The sequence below is a fragment of the Hyperolius riggenbachi genome, chromosome 3, assembly GCF_040937935.1.
Source record: "Hyperolius riggenbachi isolate aHypRig1 chromosome 3, aHypRig1.pri, whole genome shotgun sequence".
In the NCBI taxonomy this organism is placed as follows: Eukaryota; Metazoa; Chordata; class Amphibia; order Anura; family Hyperoliidae; genus Hyperolius; species Hyperolius riggenbachi.
Window position 1 is genome coordinate 252,639,902 of NC_090648.1, and position 18,343 is coordinate 252,658,244.

Here is an 18,343-nt window from a genome sequence, read left to right on the forward strand (position 1 = left end):
GTTTCATCAGATTACTTTTGCTGCTACTGCCAAGCCTCCTTAGATGATGTGTACAGTTGTGAACTTGGGAAGAAAAGAAAAGTCCAAACAAGTTAATTCTCACACTTCTAGATGAGCTGTGAAGGGTAAAGAAAGGGAAATTTATTTTCAGGTTACCCACTCACCTCCGTCCTTTTGTTTATCTGCTCGTATGAAAGTGTACATAGCATGGTGCAGCACGGTGGTCTAGTGGTTAGCGCTCTCACCTTGCAGTGCTGGATTCCTGGTTCAGATCCCAGGCAGGGCACTATCCGCAAAGAGTTTGTATGTAATCCCCATGTCTGCGTGAATTTCTTCCAGGCACTCTGGTTTCCTCCCGTATCCCAAAAACATACAGATGACTTAATTGGCTTCCCCCTAAAATGGCCCTAGACTACGATACATACACTACACATAAACATTGACCCTAGACTACGATACATACATACATAGACAAATGACTATGGTAGATTATGAGTCCCTTCTGAGGGACAGTTAAGTGACAACACAATATATACTCTGTGCTGAACTGCGGAAGATGTCAGCGCTATATAAATACTAAATAATAATAATAGCATACTGCTGGGATGTCATTAATGATTAATAGAGGGGGAATATGGTGCCCAAGAAAAGATAGGTGTGTAGAGAATGTACATCACAAATGCCTTGGCATAAACAGTATATACACTGTAATACTGATGACCATAACAAATTTGACATTGCGTTGAGTTGGTTTCTTGTTTAAATGTGTTGAACACGGCTAAAACATATTCTGTAGTGTATAAAAATGTACTGTTATGATGTGGGTGTATTAAATATTCTATATGTATGTATGTATGTACAGTGAACTGTATTGTGAAACTTTGAACCTTGAACAAAATAAAGACAGGTGTTGCCACATCTGCAGTTATTCTATTGACAGTGGATGGATGATGCACTAAAAGTAAGAACAGCAGTTTGTAGTTGAACAAATTACGGAACACAGTCTTAAACATATGGGGGCGATTTCATGTAAGAGCAACTTTTTTCTTTATGTCCTGAAAAAAAGATAGAAAGAAAAAAAGATTGATTAGTTGTGTTATACATTTATATAGCATTATATTTTTCTGCAGCACTAATGGTGCCTATACATGGTACAGGTTTTTTTTCATTTTTTTCAATTAGATCATTTTGTTTGATTATTTCATTAGATTTATTTATTTATTGTATTTATAAAGCGCCAACATATTACGCAGCGCTGGACATTAATTTAGGTTACAGACAATATTTAGGGGTGACAAACAGCAATATGACAATACAGGAATACAAGAAAACCAGATCACACAGCACAGTATGAGTACAAGGTAATGCTTAGTCACTGGATGGGAGCATGGAGATTAGGCAAGTTAGGTTCACTCAAATGCATAGCATGGGTGCACAGTAATAGAGGTGCATGATCAGGTAGGACACAAAAGGAGTGAGGACCCTGCCCAAAGGCTTACAATCTAGAGGGAGAGGTAGGGACACGAGAGGTAGGGGACCAGAGTTCGGCTGTGGGTTTAGAGCAATTGTGAGGGGTGGTAGGCAAGAGTGAAAAGGTGAGTTTTGAGGGCCTTCTTGAAGGTGTTGAAGGAGGGGGCTGCCCTAATGGGTGGAGGTAGGGAGTTCCATAGTGTCAGAGCGGCTCTTGAGAAGTCTTGGAGGCGTGCATGGGACTGGGTGATGCGGGGGACGGTCAGGCGAAGTTCATTGGAGGAGCGGAGTGAGCGGCTTGGTGTGTATCTCTGAGTAAGATCAGAAATGTAGGTTGGACAGGTTTTGTGGATGGATTTGTAGGTCAGACACAATATCTTGAATCTGATTCTGGACTGGATAGGAAGCCAGTGGAGGGATTCACGGAGGGGAGCCGCCCTGGTGGACCGATGGGAGGAGTTGATAATTCTGGCAGCCGCATTCATGATGGACTGCAGTGGGGCTATTCGGGTCTTAGGGAGTCCAGACAGAAGGGCATTGCAGTAGTCGAGGCGGGAAATTATGAGGGCATGGATGAGGAGTTTGGTGGTGGCAGGGGTCAGGAAAGGGCGAATCTTACAGATGTTACGAAGGTGGAAGTTGCAGGACTTTGTGAGGTTTTGGATGTGGGTAGTGAAGGAGAGTGCGGAGTCCAGGGTGACACCCAGACAGCGGGCTTGAGAGGTAGGGTGAATAGTAGTGTGGTTAACAGTGACCTGCACATCTGGGAGGTCCAGGGATGACCGGGGTGGGAAGATCATAAATTCCGTTTTGTCTAGATTTAGTTTTAGGAACCTAGCGGACATCCAGGAGGAGATGGCAGATAGGCAGGAGGAGACCTTGTCTATGGTAGTGGTGGATATGTCAGGGGTGTGGAGATAGATTTGGGTGTCATCTGCATACAGATGATAGTTAAAACCCATGGAGGAGATAACCTTGCCAATTGCCAACAATGCCAATTAGATCAAATATAACGATTTTTCCAACACGTCCGATCAGATTTTTATTAAACAACTGGGATAATTGTTCCTTTTTCTTAATCTAAAAAAAAGATTATTTTCACCTTTCATTCGATTCGATTGTTTTGGTCAAATAAACAGGAAAATGGAATTTTTTTTTGTACTGTGTATGGGCACCATATGTGTACATCAGAGAAAATTAAATGGTTGTGCATATATTTTGGACTTTAACCACATTAATACTTCAGCAAGAAGAGTAAAAAATGGCATAAAAGGTTCATTTATTGGTATGCATTAGAAAAATGCAAATACAAAAATTGGAATGTCAAAGCCCACAGGACCACCCACCGCTACAAAACACTTAAAACCTTAAAAACAAAGAGATTACCTCACATAAGGTCACACACCAGAAAAATAGAAGCTGTGGCTTAATTGTGGATTAAACTAATTGTGGATTAAACTATAACACCCTATTCCTTTATAGGTAGACTGATTTTGGTTGCTATAAGGCCATTAGTTATGAGAATCCATATGCAAATGGTCCCACTCGCAGACTCCCATAACAATATTGGATCCATGCACAATTAAGAAAGGACTGGATTGATGTTAGAGTCTCAATAGCAGACATCCAAGCATTTGCAGGCAAGAATCAGAAAAGCTATAGCAGCAGCAAAAGCATAATGGCAGCAGGTAGCAGATAATAGTAAGTGAAGCATGCAGTATGAATACTGCTATGGCACATGCATTGAAGATGTTAGGCTTTACAGCAGTGAAAAGTTCCTCATAGCTACCTGCCTTCGTCTTTTCAAGTTGCTTGTATAGCCGTCTTGTAGTGTGGCTGGCTGAAATTACAAGATTTTACATGATGTGATATGTCCAGTCCTCCTATTTGGCCTGTATAGCCAGTGTGCGGCGAAGTCAGCAGCAGCAAGACTGTAGGCTGTAGAATGGCGTGGAACACCAAGGCGTCTCCACGCCGACAGTCCATTCAGCCTGTCATAGGGTAGTGTGATGTTGGAGGTCTCCTAGCTCTGCCCACCGACTGGTTTTGCGCATACACGCTTCATCAGGGTGTGGCCAAAGTAGTGCTTCCTCTATGGCTTATATTGCGTGGATAGCTTAAATACATATAATGCATCCAATTGGACGCGTATAGCAGGCACAGGACAGAGCGTCAAGTGAAGCCATTAACAGACCAATGTGGTGATCATATAGACAACCCCTTCTGTGGCACAATTAATACATTATTGTATCTGAAAGGAAGTGGTTCCTACTATTGCCAGGCTACAGCCTAGTCAGGTTTCAGATGTCTTAAAGTTCCTGGCACCAGGACAGAAAGGGTGAACAAAATACACACACACACACACACACGCACGCACGCACGCACGCACGCACACACACGCACACACACGCACACACACGCACACACACGCACACACACACAAGGTGTGAGTATAGTAGTAGTAGTAGTAGGTATTTTTGCCAAGGGATTCAGTGAAGTTCTTAGTTCTATCCACCAGGGGGCAGACCTGACAACCTCAACATCTATACCTACCAGAATAGATCTCTCCAACCATGTCTTTGAAGAGGTCCTCTTAAATTCACTTTGGACCAACAGATTTTTGAGAGACAATGCTCTCTTGGCTGTTAAATGTGGATAGTCGCCCACAAGAGATCTTATTTCTGGTGATGTTGTCAGCACTGACAAATGTCGTGTCAGGATTTGTGTCAAAATCTCCCAGTGTTCACCATACGGTGTGTGGATGACATCTGTATCCCGGAAACACATCCTGTAAGAAAAAACAGGATGCCCCGACCCCATTCTCATGGGGGATCGGCGTGTACAAAGATTCCATGTCAATCCCCACAAGGAGGGAGCCGGGGGGGACCTCCACCTCATCAGTGACCTTAAGGACCTCTGTAGTGTCCTTCACGTAGGAGGGAAGTTGTTGAACAATATCCTCAAGTTTTGGTCCACAAACTTGCCTACCCTTTTGAGAGGACCATCAATTGCTGAGATAATGGGGCGTCCAGGGGGATTGACCGGATCCTTGTGGATCTTTGATAAAACATAAATTGTTGGAATGGTATATATTTTGTGCAAGAGGGGCAATGTTCCAATTCACATTCCTGAGATCTTACTCAACCAGCTCGAGGAACACAGAGACAAGACACATTTGTTTGAGGAAATTGAGGTCATGAATTTTGATTATGTACACCATAAGTGTACATCGTCATGTCTGTACTGTCCCTCAGAAGAGCTCACAATCTAACCCCTAACAGAGCCATAGTCTAATAGGGATGAGGAAAATCGTTGCTGTCAAGTTTGTGAGATTTCCAACCAACTTTCATTCCATCCACGAAAACCTTGCAAGCCATTTTCGCAAAAGTGGTACATCCATTTGGACAAATTAATCATAAATTAAAGTGAGATTGAGTTAACACGCAATCCATCAAGTCTTTTGATTGATAGTAAGGGCTAATCAAGCAAAAGATTGTGCTAATATCAATAAGAAGGCAGTTCATACATTTCTCACACTATCCTCATAATTTACTATAGTTTTGATGGAAAAACCTAATTCTCGACTAGCACAGCCTCATAGAGAACCTGATTTAGCAAGAATTTTGTTAAGTGAAATTGAGACGGTTTACTGCAAAACCAGAGTCACACATTTTGCTCGCTTATCCCAAACCTATTGTCCCTTACATAGTCTGTGGCTATTTTGGGGGGATTGCAACTTACCAATATGTTTTTAGGATGTGGGAGGAAACCAGAGAGCACAGAGGAAACTATCTCTAACCAGGGAAACCATACAAACTCCATGCAGAGTGTCTCTTGGTCTGGACTCTAAGACCACAAATTAAGAGTACCAGCTACTATGCCCACAAATATACTTAATTATGATAAGGATGCTAATTCAGTTACAAGAATCGCTAAAGGTAAGGGCTGCTGATTGATCTAATACATGCAAATGCAGTATTTGAATGATTAAGTTAAGAAAACAGTAGGTGAAGATGACTTTGCTTGGCTATATAAAAAAGAACTCCCTTGTGCTTCTTTTTATATTTTTTCCCTCTTGAACAAATAAGGAAGGAAGACCCCATGGGGTGACTTAAACATCGAGCTTCCAGATATCAGCCCTCCCAGGGGGTTACCACTTACCAATTACTGCATAGCTAAATAAAAAAAAAAGAATAAACACAACTGAGATAGCATTTAAAAATAGTTTAAATAAATACAATATGTATAAAAGAAAAAAAATGCTTTGTAATCCAAACTGTATCCCAATCTTTGTAATCCTCAGCAGGAAAGATTCAGACCATCTTTTAGTTCAAAAGATCAAAAGAGAACCTCAAGTGGTGATTTAAATATGCTTTTGCTGATGATCCCTGTGGTATCTTCAGCATATCCGCAGAGTGCAGAGAAGGTAGCCCTGACAAAAAGATTCTTTAAGTTTTACTCTGAGGCTTCTCATTGGTCCACAGATGGACCATCTGAGGGCTCTAAAGGGATCTAAGCAGCTCCTGGGTTCAAATAGCTGAAAGGGCTGCCATGTTTGAGAAGTTCAACCACCTACTACATTTCCACTTCCATTATCCAGGCTAGGTGTGAAATGATTCAAGTGTGACTAATGTTTTCTGTTTGAAGTACAGTGGGGAAGACTCAGGGTTTGTTTGTGATCAATTAAGTCTAATGAGGGGATTTCTTATCTGCCTTCCATCATCTGTTGCTCCTGGGTCCGCAAGTCCTTTCACTGATGGAAGAGGTGCCTATTTTAACCCTTAAATGTAAAAAGATGAAGTAAAATGAAAGTTTTTTTTTGAATAATAAACCACATTTTTAGAATGCATTTTTAATTTGCTATAGAGCTGCCCTGGGTGTTAAAAATGATGCTCGGTTAACTTTAATTAAGATGATGAGAATAACTCTCAGGATTTAAGTAATCAGAACTGCTTATTATATTTGGATTACACAGTGGAATAGTAAGAACTTTCTTCTACAAGACATGACATTTTCAGTTAAACTATATTTAAATGCTGTATGCATTATTTTTTTAGTATTGAATTATTAGAAGTACCAGTAATGGGAAGGAGGTACTGAAGTAACCCTGTATTAATGCCATGTACTCATTAAAGAGGACTTCCAATTACCATTACAGCATAAAACACCCCCTCCTCCCAGGGCTTGCTCCACAAATTTTGGGGCACTTACTGTCACATTCTGAGCATGAGGTGGAGCTCTTTGTCAATGGAAACCATTGTACTTGACATAGTCAATGGGGAGTTAATAAGAGGTGGAAAAGCTTTATACCACACTCTTGCAAAACCTCCCTCCTCTCCATATCAATGACGATTTTTTCTTTAATTTGTTATAAAAACCTTTAAAAGAATATGTTAAAATAAATAAACAGAAATGAATATAGAGCTAGTGAAGAATTAGTTGAAAAAGGATGCAGCGTGCTAAAGAGAGGCCAGCTAAAGCAATATAAACTAGATACCAACATACATAAAAACAGCTTCTAGTGCTCAAGCCAGTTAGTTTATGTATCAGATCATTTAGTAATTGCACAGGTGTTGCAAGCACTAACCTGACAATAAAATCAGCTAGAAAACTGTGTGCAAAGCAGGGCAAAAGAAGACTCGCATGCAGTGAGCTTTTTCCCACCTGCAATTGAATTGTGCCTGAGATGTTTGATAAATGTTCAAGAAAAAGTGAAAATAAACATTCTTACCAATCAGTTCTAAAATGAACAGCTCACACCTTCTTATTTCCAACAGACCAAAGCTACAGATTTTAGTTATGATTATTTGCAGGAAATGTATGCCATTCAGTAGATCTCTTAGAGAGCTGTTGTTCATTATACAGTTTACGCTGTACATATGGTGCTCACAGCAAGGTTGTCTTTGGTGTTTGAACCACAAAGTGACAAACCATATGCTAGCACTGAGTGATTATTTTACTGAATACTGCATGCTTCTAATGTGTATAATGAAAAGCAGTAGCTATGGGAAACTTCAGCATGACCAACATGACAAGAGATTTATCATAACTTCGTAAGATACCATTTCTGGACATCTGCTATACCTGGCTCTGAGGTTGGAGGTCTGCAGCACATTTGGAGAGATTCAAGAAATTTGGAAGACAAATGTTTACATCTTAACATTTTTGCAGTTGAAAATCTGTTAGGGCCCTTTTACACTTAATCAGTTGCTCTCAGTTAAAACGGAAAGAAAACTGATTTTTAAAGTAAGTCCCATGTTTTCCTATGGCACCTTTCACACTTACCGCGTTTTAACTGAAATATTCTTCCCAATGTACTGCTATTGGAAAAACGCGTACCAACGCGCACTAACGCGTACTAACGCATACTAACGCACACTAACGCACACCAACTGATTAAGTGTAAAAGGGCCCTTAAGATAAAATATGAAGTAAAGATGAAGTTTTTATTACATTTTTAAAGCGAATATTGTTTGGTTCTTGGAGAAGCAGTTAGTCATACAATACAATACAATACAATAACATTTCTATAGCGCTTTTCTCCCATAGGACTCAAAGCACTTAGGCTCTCTCAGATTCAGTAATTGGTACGGTAGTAGGATGAAGTATTCACACAACAAAAGTTATATTTCTGCAAATGCCAAACTGAGCAGGTGGGTTTTCAGTCTGGAATTAAACACGTCCAGGGATGGAGCTGTCCTGATCTGTTGAGGTAAGGAGTTCCAAAACATAGAGGCAGCATGACAGAAGGCTCTGGGACCAAAAGTTTCTAAGTGGACTCTGGGTATGACTAGATTATTAGAACCTGTGGATCTGAGAATGCGGGGATTAATACGCAGCTGCAACATATGTTTCATGTATCTAGGGCCTAGATTATTCAGGGATTTAAATGTCAGTAGGCCGATCTTGAATAGGACCCTCCATTCTATAGGTAGCCAGTGAAGGGAGTGCAGGACTGGCGTTATGTGGCAGTGACGGGGTTGGTTGGTTAGCAGTCCGGCAGCAGTATTCTGTATCAGCTGTAGGTGGTACAAGACCTTTTTTGGAAGGCCAGTGTAGAGAGCATTACAGTAGTCCAGTCGGGATGTGATGAAGGCATGGACTAAGGTTGGCAGATCTTCTGGGGGATGAGGTGCTTGATTTTTGCAATGTTCTTCAGGTGAAAATAGGATGATTTCACCACATCAGAGATTTGAGTTCTGAAGTTTAAATCCCCATCAATTAGAACTCCCAGGCTACGCACATGATCAGAGCTGCGTAGATCCGTGCCTCCTATTCCCAGTGGTGAAGACTGCAAGTTAAGTTGTTTTGTTATCATGCTCTGCCCTCCAATCAGAAGGACTTCAGTTTTTTCTGCATTTAGTTTCAGCCAGTTGTCATTCATCCATTGCTGTAGTTCACGTAAGCAGGCGTTTATAGTTAGAGTTGGGTCTGTCACACCAGACTTGAAGGAAAGATATAGTTGGGTGTCGTCAGCATAGCAGTGGTATGTCATGCCATGTTTTTGGATTAGTTTTCCAAGTGGTAACATGTAAATAGTGAAAAGCAGGGGAGAGAGGATTGAGCCCTAGGGCACCCCATACTTAAGTGATACAGGGGTGGACAGTAAGGGCCCCATAGACACTTTGTGGGTTCTGACACTCAAGAAGGATTAGAACCACTGAAGAACTATGCCATCAATGCCGCAGTATTCCTGTAGCCTGTTGTTCAAGTCATAATGTTTATCTTCTTAAATAAACCACATGAGACAGGTTGCTATTCACTAAGGTGTATTCATAAGTATATTGCCAACACACCAGAAATGTACATCCTTATCCCAAACAATTTAACTCGCCCTAATACTAATACCCACCCACTACACTGTCTACAGGTTGCGGAAAAATGTAGTCCTTTACCAGCCCTGGCAGATAATCACTGCACATTCACTATTAAGGAATCAAAAAAATGTCCTGCAAAAAATGTCTTCCCAATGCTGTAATATGCACTTGGAAATTGCCCAGTTCCCTAGACAGCCATAGCAATTGCTATTGTGGTGGTGAAAAGTGTCCATAAAAACATTATGGCCAAACCGTAGTGGACGTTTAACTGATGAGCAGAGCAAAATTCCTGCTGCAATATTCCCGCTATTATGCAAAGTCTTACTGGCCTCTATGGTGGTGTGGAGCGAGGTTTTTAGCAGGCGGTGCGGAGCGAGGTTTAAGCACGTGGGTTTCCCCAGTTACTCCCGTTGTTCCTCCAGCTCCTCCGTTTTGCTTTCGCAGGTATTTTCCGGTGTCTCAACTCCAGCTTCTACAGCGGCCATTTGAGCTCAAACAACTGTCGATGCATTTCATTCGTTAGTCGCGAGTTTTTTCAAGACAAATAAGGCTTTTAAAGTGAACTGAGCATCATTTTTAACACCCAGGGCAGCTCTATAGCAAATTAAAAATGCATTCTAAAAATGTGGTTTATTTTTTTCACATCTAATGGTTAAAATAGCCACTTTGTCCGACTGTAAAGGACCTGCGGCCCGCTGAGCAGGAGATGGTGGAAGGCAGATAAGAAATCACCTCATTAGACGTAATTAACCACAAACAAACCCCCATTGTACTTCCGACAGAAAACATCAGTTACAGTTGAAAAAATTCACACCTAGCCTGGATAATATCAGTGGTAAAATAGCAGGGGAGTGAGCTTCTGAACCATGGCAGCCCTTTCAGTTATTTGAAGCCAGGAGCTGCTTAAATCCCTTTAAAATGTGAGCACCCTCTTGTGGGCTTTTATAGTTCATGTTCATGCATATTCAATTTTAAAGCACCCGTCAGCACCATCTTGTGGATAAATTGGGAATTTATTGCATACGTTTCTTTCAATAGATTTCGAAAAATGCATTAGATGAGGCTAAAGTAGCCCAAGTTAGTCAAGTTAGTTCCAACCCAAGATGGAACATCATCCCAATCAGTAGCCAATAACCCCTTTCTCACAAGATATCTTTATATTTTTATTGAATATATCATCAGGGACATTTGTATGGCTGATTTTGTGGTGAAACCCCTCTTACAGTGTCAGGGCCATGGCCATGACAGATACTGTCAGTGAACCTCATTGCATTGTGGGATATAACGGCTGGTTCCAACTGCCAAGCAAGCAGCTTCTCCAAGTGTGCATAGAACTCATTCAATTAAAGAGGAACTTCAGCCTAAACAAACAAACTGTCATTAAGTTACATTAGTTATGTTAATTAAAATAGATAGGTAATATAATCTCTTACCCATCCTGTTTTAAAACAACAGGCAAATGTTTGTGATTTCATAGGGGCAGGGATATATTTAGTGGAAAGGCGATAACATGAGACACAGTTTCAAATGTCCCGTGTCCTGATCAACCCTCCCAGCTGCGCGTGCTAGGCAACGAGAACAACAACATCAGAAATCCCATCATGCTTTGCACAGCATCATCGGAAAAATGCCGGGGCATATTTCTTTGATGGGGCGGAGCTTAACTTCTGTGCAGCTAAAAATGAGGCTTTGGTAACAAGTTCTGATGTTGTAAAACTTCAAGAAACACCAAGCTTTTTCAGTGCTGCTGAGTGGATTTTTAATCTGCAGGTTCACTTTAACATTCCACAGAGATCACATGGCAGGAGTAAAGATTTTGCCGCCTGTAATAAATTTCATAATATAAATCAGGGAGAGGAAAATTTTACAATAGACAAACACTGGCTAAATAATGTATAAATCAATATTGTAAAGATATACAACATTTTATTCATAACATTATTTTCATTACAGTTCCTCTTTAAAGAGAACCTGTAACAAAAAAAAAGTTCCCATGGGGGTACTCACCTCGGGAGGGGGAAGCCTCAGGGTCCCAATGTAGCTGCAGGCAATCCAGCCCTGGCTCCCCCAAAGTGTCTGGCAATCCTCCCTCGACAAGCCTGACAAGCACTGATAAGCACTGATTTATTTACCTTTCCTGGCTCTAGCGAGGGCGCTGTTGTGGCTTTCCGCACAGAGATAGACGAAAATAGACAATCTCTGTCGGGTCTGCTCTACTGTGCGCCTGCAGGAGACCTGCGCAGTAGAATGGGCCAACAGCGATTGGCTATTTCCGCCCATCTCTGAGCAGAGAGCCGATACTGCGCCTGCGCCAGAGCCGGTAAGGTAAATATTTACATCCCCACTTTTCAGCTAACTTTATTGCCACCAATGTGGGAGTGGGACCAAGGAGGACAAGGGAAGCCTCAGTAGGACGTGGAGGCTTCCCCCGCCCGAGGTGAGTACCCCCCAGGGGAGATTTTTTTTTTTTGTTACAGGTTTTCTTTAAGAATGTCCTATTGCCAACTATTTGACACTTTGGCAAGTATTTTTGTAAAACATGCAAAAAAATTTACTTTGTGCTTTGTGTAGACGTGACCGAAGAAGACAAACTCAGGAGAATTCTGGATACTCTTAACACCAATCCATATACTGTTGCCATGATTTCCATCAAGATTTTTAAAAATGTTACAGTGAGTAGATGCTGAGTGAAGCTGGAAGACACATTTTTAATAGAATTTAGTTACAAAGTAACCTGTATGTTGCATAAAATTTTGTGTTGAAGTGAAGAGTACCTCGCAAGCTCATGGTGAACCAGAACTCCTAGGAGTGTGTAAGGGGCTGCAATGGACCTAATACTTTCTATTTTAAAAAAGCAAACATTTGTGTTGAAGTGGAGTAACCCCTCATACTATGTTCATTTTTGCCTGAAAAGGATTTTCAATTATTATTCCTATGTGAAAGTAGAATTGCAAATTTCCATTTATTACTTTTTAGTTTATTAGACTATGTATATTTCATTGTAAAGTATAATATTTAATTATACTTTTATCTAATTATTATTGAATTATATACTTTTTAGCAGTCAGTTGTATTTGAGAACTGTGAAGGTAAGTTTGAAGTTTTTCATTCTTAGACACTTGCTTTTTAAGCTAATGTGTGGTTTAATAATCTGTTTCCTGTAATTCCATAGTTCTTTTATTGTTTGAAAAACTCAACTTGAAACTTAATTCTTTTCTTTTAATGTTAAAAATGCCTCAATTGATGGGCCTTTCAGAAAAATAAATCTGAATATGCAAATCAAGCAAGATGAGTTTCCTTGCTTTTTGGTGCTTAGTGGAAAATTGATTTGAAACAACTCCAACTGCATTCAAATTGTCCTCTATAAAACTGTGTCTTACTACTTTACAACTCAAAGGATATTTTTACATTGAATGTTTTAAATGGCTCTTAATGGTCATCAAATTTGATGCCCAGACAACACTGTGGGAATTGAAGCCCGTGAAATCTCATTTTAATAGCTTTTATTTTACTGTTGAAGGCGCACCTTATCCTCAAAAGCCTGAGCATTAAAATTGGCTCTGATAACTTACAAACATTCCCTTTTTCCAATCTAAAAGACATAAAAATCATTGTAAAAAATATTTTTTTCACTCTGTGTTTTTCTCGTCAGTATGCAAGTGAATAATTAATCACTATATAATGTTTAAAAAGAAGAATTCAAAACAATAAAAATAATTTAGCAGTTATTATGATTAAATTGATTGAAGCCATTTTAGGCATACTTCCAGAAATTAATTAATACCAATGACACAGTAATTTGATACATCTCACCTGATACTTTATTGAATGCATTTTAATATTAGTATAATGCTAAATAACTGGTGCAATAGATTTAATGTCAAAAAATCCCTAAGCAGTTTAGTGAGAACCACTAGAATTGAGTGAGGGAGCATTAAAGAAACTAAAAAAACCCTCTGTGAAAATGTAATGAGGCTGCTACACTAAGCAGTGTTGAGTGCAATAGCTAATATCTGCTGCTCTTGAATTTCTATGAAAATAAAATAATTTAAATTGAAATAAAGCAGAATGCATTTCAGTCAGTGAGGAGGAAGATTGCAAGCTCCCAAGAGCAGGGCTCTCTCCTTTTTGTGTCTTGTAAGATGCTCTATGTTTTGTTGTCACTATTACTATCATACTGTCTGCCACTTCTGTATTATGTATCAATGTCTGTATTATTTATGTATACCATTGTCTGAATTTTAACGTACCCTTATTTGTTTTATACTTTGTACAATCAATGGCATATACTATGATGACACTATATAAAACATTAATCATAATAATTGGAATATAAGTGGTTTTAGGATTGCAGTGGGCTTTAATGTTCCTCTAATTGTAAAGGAAGCTCTTTATATCTATACATGACCAAACAAGATAATAGTACTAAACAAGGATCAATGGAGAATTAAAAATGTGGGTAAATTAAGTATTTTTCGAGGATCTAGTGGACTTTAAATTGCTCCTGACAGTTAGAAAATGTTGTTGAAAATATATTGTACATTTTTTACCTAAAGGAGCACGAATTAAAAAACAAGAGTTGGTGAGCACTGAGAGACCTTGTTAACTTGATTTAAAGCACACCTGAACCGTAAAAACAAGTCAATTTTTACTTACCTGGGGCTTTCTTTCAGCCCCCTGTAGTCTTTCATGTCTTCTGTGACACTGTATACTTCAGAAAGATCTCTGAGTAGTCTAGATGTTTGCTACACACATGCACAGTCCTGGGCCCATATGAAATTAATATTTTCGCCTGAGTTTTCTCGTAGGAGATAATTTTCACCTTCTCTAAAATTTTACTTTTCAGCATATTACAATTTAAAAAGTACCCAAAAGTTGGTGAAAAAGTACTATCAAATTAATTTAGTTTGAATGGTTTTCTTGCTTCCTGGTTATTTAAAAGGCATTTTATGGCAAGGTGTAAAAAATGTTACCTAAGAGAAAACTCAGGTGAAAAAATTAATTGCATATTGGCCCTGTTCTCTACTCCTTGCCTGTTCTTATCGCCAGGATCATGCTGTGCTTGTGTGGTACAATTTGTTTGCAAACTGTGCATGTGCAGAATGCTCCCGGCGATGGGAGCATGATAGTAGCCTGTAACTAGACTAGTCACCTGCACTGTGTACACTCCTCTCTGCTCTTTTGCTTTCATTTATAATCCTACCCTTTCTTACCAGTAAACATGTCTTTCAGACAGTGGCATAGCTATAAACCTCAGGGTCCTGATGCAGACGTTGGAACCAGGCACCCGCCCCCCCCCCCCCCCCCCACCACCACCACCACTCTTCATTAAATAGCCAGAAGCAGGACCGGATTTACAGTTTAGGAGCCTATAGGCACTGAATTTCTGGTGCCCTAAACCCTGCCCCTCAGCATAGGCCACACCCTCAGGTCACCCCCAACCTTCATAAAGTGTTCCTCTTATGGCCTACCCCCCTGCACCCTGAGGGTGCTTTTTCCTAGGAGCCCACTGGCTGGGCAATTCCCTCTCACCAAACAACATTCCCCCTTCCCCAGAAAGCATGCCTTTAAAAAAAATACACACACACACTCTGGCACACAAATACACACACTATGGATACACCATGCTGGCACACAGATTCACTCTGGCACACACACACACACACACACACACACACACACACACACACACACACACACACACACACACACACACACACACACACACACACACACACACACACACACACACACACACACACACATACACACACACACACACACACACACTCTGACACACACATATTCACACTGTATACAGTTACAAACACTCTGTCACCCTCTTCCCTCCCCACCTCCAGACAATCAAGAAGAAAAGAAGAAACAAATACTTTACCCCAGCAACCAGCCTTTGAACTTTCCTTGAAGGAATTGCAGGCAACGTGGTGGGCGGCAAGCACATCTTCCATACACTGACTCTGGCTGTTTCCTCAGCTCACTCAAGGAAGATGGTAGGATTCAGGCCAACCAGAGATCAGTGAAAGGCCTACTGGAGCCTAGAGGGGGCAGTGCAGAAGGACAGGAGTGAGTGACATCATGATGTGACTCACTAAGGCAGCCATGGAGGAGACCTGGAGAAGAGTAGGAGAGTGCCAGAGTGACTGAGTGACTGATAGCCACAATCACACTGAAACGATGAAGGAGATTGGGGAGGAGGAGTCTGGAGACAGTGAGTGACAACTGCACTGTCTGGGAGTTGCAAGTGGGAGCATGAATTAGTAAGTGGCTGCCTGCACTGCCTAGCCGTCGCCTCAGTACACCTGTGCAGTGGGGGGGGGGGGGGGGGCGACCACCCGGGCCCCCCCCTCAAGGCTTCAGGAGCTAAGCTCGGTCCTCCGTGCGACTGCTGCGACCTCGGGCCCTACGCCCCTGCTTTCAGATATTTTACCTGTTCATGTTTTGAATGCCTTTCCCTCTGTGCCAAACATGGTCTCTGCCTTCTCTCTGTGACCCATGGGTAGGGATTCTCCAGTCAGTGACTTTTTTTCTTGGTGAAAAGAAGAAGATGTCTGCCTTATTCTTTTACAGATTTAGTATACATATAACTTATTGTCATAGGTGAAAAGAATGGTAAGGTTAGCCTTGTCTAGAATGTACACTGGGGCCCCCAGTAGTCTCTGTCTCTGATACTGTCTTGCCAATTTGTAGCATTTGCATGCTCCAACCTTAACTGCTAAAAGCATACCAGAGCCAAAAAAACATGAAAAATGGGGGAGCAGACACATACTGTCACCTGTGCTGATGCCTACCGCTCCTCCCGTTCTCTTTTCTGCCCCCCACATAGAAGCTGAAAGCACCCTGGGATCTTCTTCTAAGTCAGGCGCTGGCCGGGCTGCCCGTGGCCGGGAGCGCACTGCACATGCGTATGAAATCAGTAGTGACGTTTCTTCGTAAAGAAAGTTTTTTGTTTTGCCAGTGCCAGGGTCAAACACAAACCCACTCTCTTCTTAACACCTGGACTGTGGTTGCAGTGCCAGGAGGCTGTGAGTAACTTTAGGAGCTGCACTTGCGACAGAACAAATTATCATTATTAGCAGCACAAACGGAGAAATGAAACAGCAAAATAGTGTACAATATTAGAAATAGTGCAGCAATAAAAAAGGACCAACAATTCCCAAGAAACCAATCCAAAAACTCAACAAACAAATGATCCAACATGCTTCTGTATACAGGATGAACACTATATACAACCAGGCAAAGGACAAGAACACATCTAACACTGAGCAATAGGATCAGGGCTGAGGAGTCAGAGAAGGAGCACAGGGCACAAAGGCACAAACACACAGAGGAGCAGCAGTAGCCAGCAGAAACCAACTTCGGGCATAGTTCTGTGATGGGTGGAGTCCTCAAATGCAATTACATCAGGTGACTGCCTAATTAATGTCCACTTTTAGACAGGCCACCTGCTGGTGGACAGTGGAATCTCCACAGTCCAGATGGCTCTCTGTATTCTTGTGCATTCCATATATTTTGTTTTTGACTTATTAATGAAGAGTTTCACATTTAATGCTTCTGTAAAAAGTATTTTAAATTTATCTTCTACTTCTACTTTGGTTTGGCTTAAAAATACCATGTCATATGCAAAAGCACATGGTTGGGTGCTCTTGGTGTTAACAAAACCTTTCATTACTAGCTTTCTTATAATAGCTTCTATAACAAGGCTGTACAAACTGCTGAAAGTGCCTCGAGCTTAGCATCATAAATTATTTTCTCTATGTTCTGTGGAGCAGTATCGCCAGGGTAGCCTCGGAAGCAGCTGCTTGTCAAGGGCCATAGAAGGCAACAATACACAGATTTCTGCTGTGGTTTTCTTGCATGGTAGCAATTGATACAAAATAGAATCAGCCATCTGCATGGGAAACTTCAGTTTTAGTAATGCTATACAAATACTCTATAAAGCTCAGAGTCTGATTAGTATTACACACTTTCTGCAGATATGGAAAAACGTTTCAGTTTTGACGTCTTTGTGATGTTTCTCAGAAAATTCAAGCATGCATTTTCAATAGAGCATTTTGTAGCTCATTTATTTTTATTTGTCCCAATTAAGCACTGAGGATTAAAACAGAACAAATGAAGTTCAATTAGCTTTTAAGTACATGTGGTTTGCATTTAACAGCTGGAATTTTCCCTTTTATTAGTCTTTAGATGGTGTTAATGTGTACACGAAGACCACACATTGCTTGATGTTACAATGATATTTTAAGCTTTTATATCTATAAATGTATTTATAAAGTGATAATAAAACATGGGGAGTTGAGTAAAATAAAACTTCACACTGGATTAAATTAGATGTCACATGTGTCTCGGTAAAAGAAAAAGAAATTAAATTACCCAGTAATAAGCTATGAACTCTGCCTATTGCCTTAGAGACTGAGATGAGTAATTTGCATTTGAATTTAATTAGCAGAAGGTTAGTAAAGCAATTTAAATAAAATAAAATGCATGGCAAACTTTCATTTGCCACAATATGTGTCCTGATTTGTAGCAGTGTCATGTTAATATTTTAGGGATAAGGCCATAAGCTTGCATGCTGTGTTTCCCCTGTGTATGCTTGCTGCACCATGTGTCACCTGACAGACATATCAGACAAATTGACCGTACACAGACACCTGCCCTAAGACTGCTTGCTGGCATGTGAATGTGTTTTATTTTGAAAAACCCTTGTGGATCCATGAGCCTTTACAACTTTCAATTTTTAAGAAAAAAAAACATATATTACTTTCATTACATTTCTTTAGAATGGAAACTGTCTGTGAGTATTATTGAATTTGTGTATGCCACTATATTGCTATCTTATAAATGCATACATACAGTAAAACACATACTGTAAATACTGTATATATGTAAAACAAAAGTTATCACCACAGCTACAAAGGTAACAACTAGAAGTTTCTATATGGTAGGTTCAAAGAAAAGCAGCCTGATTGAGCATTGAATTAGAATTATGTTTGAAATATTTTTTTATTTTGTTTTGTTCATTAATTTGTCCATCAAAA

General features: G+C 40.4%; 1 long non-coding RNA gene across 1 annotated transcript; it reads right to left on the minus strand.

The window, feature by feature from the left end:
* Positions 1-951: 951 nt before the first annotated feature.
* Positions 952-7,655, minus strand: LOC137561373 (uncharacterized). Its single transcript, XR_011029985.1, has 3 exons — positions 7,555-7,655; positions 3,260-3,310; positions 952-1,055 (listed from the first exon to the last, which is right to left on the minus strand). It is a non-coding gene; the product is annotated as an uncharacterized lncRNA (long non-coding RNA).
* Positions 7,656-18,343: the final 10,688 nt, after the last annotated feature.